This window comes from Zingiber officinale, chromosome 4B, assembly GCF_018446385.1.
Source record: "Zingiber officinale cultivar Zhangliang chromosome 4B, Zo_v1.1, whole genome shotgun sequence".
Classification (NCBI taxonomy): Eukaryota; Viridiplantae; Streptophyta; class Magnoliopsida; order Zingiberales; family Zingiberaceae; genus Zingiber; species Zingiber officinale.
In genome coordinates this window covers 93,534,121-93,541,147 of record NC_055993.1, presented here as the reverse complement: position 1 = coordinate 93,541,147, position 7,027 = coordinate 93,534,121, and the positions used below count along the sequence as shown (strand labels likewise).

The 7,027-nt window shown below is 34.9% G+C and overlaps 1 pseudogene; it reads left to right on the top strand.

The window, feature by feature from the left end:
* Positions 1 to 301: 301 nt before the first annotated feature.
* On the top strand, positions 302 to 6,615 carry LOC121975547 (annotated as a pseudogene).
* The last annotated feature ends 412 nt before the right edge of the window (positions 6,616 to 7,027 follow it).

Sequence of the window (7,027 nt, the reverse complement as noted above, 5' to 3'; positions counted from 1 at the left end):
TATTATTCTTATACTGGATTATATGTAAATAATGAACCTTAGTTATATAAAAATAAATAAAAGTATAACGTAGCTTATTTAGATATTTTTAGAACATAAGAGCTACTTTTCTTTGCACATTTTTTAATATCACAGATCATATACTATTAATGAATGAAATCAATCACAGTGACTCCATATTCTAATCCGATATTGCCAAAACTGTGGACTTGAAGTCAGTCATGCTGCCGTCTCCAAATTAATTACATACACACAATTCTTTGAATCTTTCTAATTCAGACAAGAACGTCGATTAGACTTCCTACTCTGCCATCAACAACTTTAGACTTTTAAAAGGCAATACAGCAGCAGATTAGAGTGCAGGTGCAAGCAGCACAAATTATTGAGAGCTTAAGCTTCCACTAGACAGATGCAGCTCTTTCTTTCTCTATTCCTGGAAATAATACTAGTGACGCTCTTCGTTCTTGTCCAATCCTCATTATATTTTCTGGTACGTTTAAAAAAGAAGTCTTAGTCCAGAAATAAATTATAGCATCATAGGATTGATTAATTTATTTTTTTCGATAATTTATGCATTTAATTTTATTAAAGATTTAAAAAATACATCCAAAAAATGCTTTTTTGCTCAACCAGCTGCTTCGTTTGACTTGTTATCACTCAAATCCGCAGTTAATTAGCCAGTTGCCTAAAAATAGTTTCAATAGATTAGAATCAATTAATAGTTGTGAAAATCTTTTATCTAATAGTGTTTAACAATTGTATAGGATAAAAAAATTAAGAAAAAATAGCATGGATAAAATTAAGAGAATATTGAAATTGTGATATTTCACATTGGGCATGAATATGAGACTTCTAGCAAGTTTGTTTGAAACAATTTAGATAGAAGCTGAGTCAAAAAAATTCAAAGATGAAATTTTGATTGCCAAAACAATTTTAAGATAGCTCTCAATAATTTTAAGGTAAAACTATTTTGGTCAAAAATAGCTCAAGTTAAAAGATATAAATTAAGATTTTTGGCAAAAGATTATTGGTTGTGTTGTTTTAATACACTCTTTTAATGATGATGATAATATATCTTTTTTATTCACTTAAAAAAATAGGATTTCTAGGACAGTTTTTTTAAAAAAAATTCGTTGCAAAAAATTTTGCGACAAAAAAAAATTTGTTACTAAACTGTCATTGCAAACTTTTGCGATGCAAATATGAAAATTCGTCACAAAATTTTACGATAAATTTTACTTTTTGTCACATATTTCGTTGCAAATATGCAATGAAAAATAATTCATTGTAAATTTCATAATCTTAAATATGTGATAAACATATATTTTCGTTGCATATTGATAATTTTTTTTCATCTCAAAAAACATTGCATAATTGCAAATATATGCGGGCAAAAAGTCCATTTTTCATCATAGATTTGCGACAAAATTCTAGATTCGTTGCAAATCTGCGACGAATTTGAATTCAAATCTAAATTTTAGTCAACAAAAATGTGCGAGGAAGCTCGGCTAAAAAATTATCTTCACAGATTTGCAACGAAAACATATTTTGTCCCAAATCTCTAACAATTCGTCCCAAATTTGGGAAGAATTTAGATTCGTCCCAAATTTGGGACGAATCTGGATTCCTCCCAAAAAAAATATTTCAAAGATTTGCAAAAAAAATCATCCCAAATCTAAATTTATGATATTTTTACGACGACAATATTTTCGTCACAAATTTTATCCCAAAACTTAAAAAAAAAAAAACCCAACATTTCCTCTTGTTTTTCTTTCATCCTATTTACATATTATCCATACAACATCATAATCAACTCATCAAATTAAACATTTTCAACACATTCATATCCAACATTGAAAGAAGTCATCCAAAACTCAACATCATATTCATACAGATCCAAACAATAACAAGGAGTAATAATATCCAAACATATCAAAGTTCAACAAGTCATACATATCCAATTAAATATTTTTAACATATCCATATCCAACATTCAAAGAAGTCATTCAAACTTCAACACATCATATTCATTCACATCCAAACAATAACAAGAAGTAATAATATCCAAATATATCAAAGTTCAACAAGTCATAATCTAAACAACAAATCTAACAAGGCATCCAAAGCACATAAAAATAATACAAATCGTTATCCCTCGGGAGCTTTGTTCACATTCTTCTATTCTTCCTTTTCTACGTCAAATTATAAACAAATAATAAGTAACATTTATCTTAAAAAAATGTGTCTAACATATCAATGATATCTGTATCTAACATTTATAACAAATTAAAGAAAATTTAAATCATTATCATAACATACATGAAACATCAATTATATAGTCCCCTCGGGACGGTGCGATGGTTAAGGCATGAGGTGTTGTCACATGAGGTCTTGGGGTCGAAACTCGGTGTGACCGAGCATAACCTCCCCCATGTCTTGGCCATTTGCACTAATGGCTAGTAGCCACCCGTGATTTACCTTCTCCGTGTTGGCCTAGGGATGGGTAGGCGGGCATGCTGGGGGCGAGCGAATCACCTTTTTTGCCACATGAAACATCAATTATATAAGCTTTGATACTTTTATTATATCATGATATATATATATATATAATCCGGTGATGAGGAGGGGCCTACACGGCAGGGTGGCATGGTGGATAGTTAAATGATCTGACAACCAATTGATAGTCATCAAAATCTTTTAGCTAAAGCTACTTGACAGTCGCCTCAGGGTATAGCCGAGCTTATCATCACGTGGTAGATTTACAAAATTGAGCAAAGGTTAATTGTCTAAATCCATAGAAATATCCTCTCACATGATGGTTTACTTCGATTTCCTGATTTACTATGATTTCTTGATTTACTCTTTCCTAATAGTGTAACAGTCATGGGGGAGGGCCAGCAAGATGATAGATTTTACCTTTATAGAATAAAACTACTTGACAGCCATAAAGAATACAAGGTTACAAATGAATGTAAACATATTTAGAGGAATAGCTTTCCATTTGATACAAATCTGAGGTCTCTACAATGCTACTCATTTGAAATATACGTTGACTGGCCAGTTAGCAATAATATCTCGAGCAAAGCTGGGCGGATAAGCATTTTGAGAAATAAAATTGTTTAGTAAATTTTAAAATATAAATGTTGTTGCATCCTTCAATCAAATTTATTTATTTATTCATTCATTCATGACTTTGGTATAGGAGATACAAGGTACCAGAACATCTCACTTATAAATGGCCAGACCTTGACATCGACAGGAGACTTGTTCCAACTGGGCTTCTTCAATCTGGATAATAGTTCAGCCAAGGGATACTTAGGAATCTGGTATTGCAATCTCACACCGCAAGAAGGCACTGTAGTATGGATCGCCAATAGGAACACGCCTGTCAGCACATCCATGGCATCCTTCAATCTCACTTCCGATGGAAATCTAATCTTATTCGAGGAAGACAAAGTCGTTTGGTCGACGGAAACGAGATCCACTAAACTCAATTCTGCACGCTTGCAGCTTTTAGATTCTGGAAACCTCGTGCTGAACGACAGCAAATCGATTCTATGGCAGAGCTTTGAGCAATCGAATGACAGCAACACGCAGCTTCCTGGCATGAAGTTCGGATTTGTCAACCATACCAACACTTCATGGCGGCAAGTGTCGTGGAAAAACTCCACGGATCCTTCTCCGGGAGACTACATCCAAAGGATTCGTGCTCTACCTATACCAGATTTGGTCACGTTGAAAGGATCCGCCAAATACCATCGCGGTGGACTATGGAACGGATATTGGTTCGTCGGCCATCCGTTGACGATAACGTCGATAAGCAGCCAGGTGGCCAACTCAGTAACTATCACGTTTGTGTCCAACGATAATGAGAGCTATTTTATGACTAATTACAAAACTTCGCCGACGCCGGTGCTGATACGCTCAGTGTTGTGGGCCAATGGAACCTTCCAGCGTTGGTTTCTTGATAGGGCTGGCAAGAGAGAGTGGCAATATCTGTCGTCCACTCCGGCGGACGAGTGCGATGAGTACAATCGCTGCGGCCGCAACAGAGTGTGCACCAAGATATACGTTGCTGTCGAGTGCCAGTGCTTGGACGGGTTCATAAATATTACGGAGAAGGGAAGCGAGGTTGGATGCGAGAGGAAGAAGCCTTTGAATTGCTCGTCGAACCAGTTTTCCAAGGTGCAGAACGTGAAGGTGCCAGACACTGAGAATGCTACAGCACGAGGAAACTTGAGTCTCGATGACTGCAAGAATTTGTGCTTGAATGATTGCTCCTGCATGGCGTATGCGGTAATCAGTGGATCTTATGGATGCATAACTTGGCCTGGTGATCTGTTGGATCTCAGAACTTTGGTCGATGAAGGAGATGATTTATACGTTCGGATCGCAGGAGAATTGGATCACCCAAGTATGATTAATCAAACATCTGGCTTTTTTTCACTACTTTATCTAACCCTTTAGCACTTACCAGTCAGTTTTTTTTTTCTTTTTTCCCCCTTTTGCAAGACAAATCAAATAAGAAATTTGATTTATTATCTGCTATTTACTCGTACCATGTTACAATTTCTCTTTGAGACCTCCAATGAAATTTGTATATTTTTTTCATGTTGGCATAGGAAAAAACAGCACTGGGAGAAGAATTCTATTTATTGTCATCTCTATTGCTGCAGCACTATTATTTCTTTGTGCCATTTTTATTTACCGTAGAAGAACAACAGCAACAAGACCAAGACGGAAACGACTTGCAAAAACATTCGGTATGACTACTGAACTATTATTATATGGTGTTTGAACATGTATACCTGCTTATTCTTTACTACGAAAAATATCTTTTGAGCAGATCACAAAGATCAGCATGAAATAACAGGTACAGAATCTCTATTATTTGATCTGGAGGCTATTAGGATAGCTACGGACAACTTCTCTGATAGAAACAAGCTAGGAGAAGGAGGATTTGGGCCTGTTTATAAGGTCAATCTTAAGATTTGAGGAATGTTATATATAAATTCTTCGACTTGATAAAATGAGTAATAATTTTGGTGACAATTGAAAATAGGGAACACTGGAGAATGGAGAGCATGTAGCAGTAAAAAGACTTTCAAGAAGCTCAGGACAAGGACTAGATGAGTTGAAAAATGAAGTGTTCCTGGTAGCCAAACTTCGGCACAGAAACCTTGTGAGGTTGTTGGGCTGTTGCTTGGAATCAGAGGAGAAACTACTTGTTTACAATTATCTTGCTAATACAAGCCTTGACAAGTTTTTGTTTGGTATAGTTTCAGTCTCTGTTTTTGCATGACAACGTCCTCAATTGATGGTTATCTAGTAGTTTGCTAATCTAATACAGTTTTATTCAAATCCATTCTCCAATATATGTTCTGAGATTGATTGTGCTATATACAATGGTTTAAGATTACATGAATAGTTTTGTCCTTCATTGCACACACCATGATCATCAAAATTTGTAACCAAATATTATATATGGATGATGCAGATAATTCAAAGAGAAAGCAATTGGATTGGACAAGAAGGTTTAAGATCATTGAGGGCATCAGCCGAGGACTTCTTTATCTTCATGAAGATTCACCATTGAAGATCATTCATCGGGACTTAAAAGCAAGTAACATCTTGTTAGATGCAAATATGAATCCTAAAATTTCAGATTTTGGTCTTGCAAAGCTTTTTGGTGCAGATGAAACCCAAGGAAACACTAAAAGAATTGCCGGAACATTGTATGCAAACATTCTATTTATCATTGCTAACCAAATTTTACACTTCAAATGAATAGCAAGTTTCGAAGAATAGAGAAAGTCTCAAAGTGTTTTTCTTATTAATTGCAGTGGATATATGTCACCTGAATATGTCTTTCAAGGGCTTTTTTCAGTTAAATCAGATGTGTATAGCTATGGTGTGTTAGTCTTGGAAATCCTAACTGGTCAGAAGAATAGTGGTCACCGAGGATCCGAATATCCAATTGAACTTGTTACTCATGTAAGTATTAATCCTCCCATTTATTGAGTAATATGAATTTAATACACATTTTATTCAAATGAAGTAATGTTCTTAACTACACACGCTATCATCTCACTTTAGGTGGTATGGCGCCATTGGACCCAAGAGCCCTGCAAGTGATCGATCAAGATCTAGTTGAACAATGTCAAGCTCAACAAGTATTAAGGTGCATACATATAGGGTTACTATGCGTTCAAGAAGTTCCTACTCAAAGACCCACCATGGCCCATGTTGTTCTTATGCTTAATAGTCATTTTGTCGGCCTTCCCACTCCTTCAGCACCAGCATTTCTCAATATTCATAATACCACCAGTGAATCGAATGGCATTTCAAAGCGAGGGAACTCCAACAGAAGCATGGGAATTTTCATGAAAAATTCTGAAAATAATGTTTCAATTTCTGCATTGGAACCTAGATAGTAGGAAAGTTCACTTATATTTATAGATATAGATATAGATACAGATATAGATATAGATATAGATATAGATATAGATATATAAAAGTCTTGATTGAATTGACAATATTATGTTTTAAGTTTATGCCTATATATATAAAGTTTAACTGAATGTTTAGCTTCTAATATGTATTTGATCTAGTTTATGAAGTGATTTGTAGTTAAAAGGCCAGACGAAACTATTTTGCTTGCTTAAACTAATTGAGGATCAAGGGACAAAAATAAAAGACAAATGTTAGCATCCAAATGCCTATATTGTAAAAGAATCGAGCACAAAGACACATCAGATAGCTTCGATTAACAACAAAACATTTGTAGATACCAAAATTTGTCATGTAAGGATGAAAACGGCCCTAAGTACATGAGTAACAGTTGGTACCCATACATGAGCAAGTTCATCATTCTTTTCACTAAATAGCTTAGGTCATGGAATCATAAAAAATCCAAAATCGAATTTTCATGATGGATTGGGTACGAATGATGCAAAAGATACCATATTCGAGACCAAAGCCAGAAATCGCATCTACTTGACCAAAAATATTGTGAGAAGCTAACCAT